The following is a 700-nucleotide window of genomic DNA, read 5'->3' as shown; positions in this document are numbered from 1 at the left end:
TATGTAAGCATTTATGCCTATTCATGTATGTTTGTATGAATCTCTATATATGTATGTATGCATATATGTATATATATGTATGTCAGTGCACCTGTGTCTATCTGTCTGTTTGTCTGTCTGTTTGCTGTCTGTCTGTATATGTATGTATGTATGTATGTATGTATGTATGTATGTACATGACGATGCAATGAGGGATACTTATCCAGGCTGAAACAATTTTAAATATTGAAAGACAAAGCAAAACTAAAAGCTTAAAAACTAATTTTTTTAAATGTACCACACACTTCCAGCAGATGTACTTTGTAAATGAAGAAATACCCAACACTTGAAACTTTAAATTAAAACGATATATCTTTTACTGAGAAAATTCTCAGAGAATCACTGACATTTGGTGTTGGTATAAATGAGAACGAGCGGGGAAATAACAGATGCTACTTCCAGTATCTTAAGATAGAAGATAGACAAAAGACCGATTAATATACAAAAAGCATTTCCTGCTTAGTCGCAATTATTTACGGTCATAGAGAAGGAATTATGAAAGAAATGAGAAAGTGAGAAATCTAACTCCAACTCCCCCACCGCCACCAGCTTATAATGCCATGTCCTTTGTCTCCTTTACTCTTGAAGCTGATGTGCAATTGGCACCATGCATTTCTTGTTTCGTTTTACTAGTTTCTTTCTTTATCGAATATACTGGCGC

The sequence above is a fragment of the Octopus bimaculoides genome, chromosome 6 (assembly GCF_046866305.1).
Source record: "Octopus bimaculoides isolate indiv1 chromosome 6, ASM4686630v1, whole genome shotgun sequence".
NCBI classification, from domain to species: domain Eukaryota; kingdom Metazoa; phylum Mollusca; class Cephalopoda; order Octopoda; family Octopodidae; genus Octopus; species Octopus bimaculoides.
The sequence above is the reverse complement of the archived record's forward strand: the minus strand, read 5'-3'. Positions refer to the sequence as shown.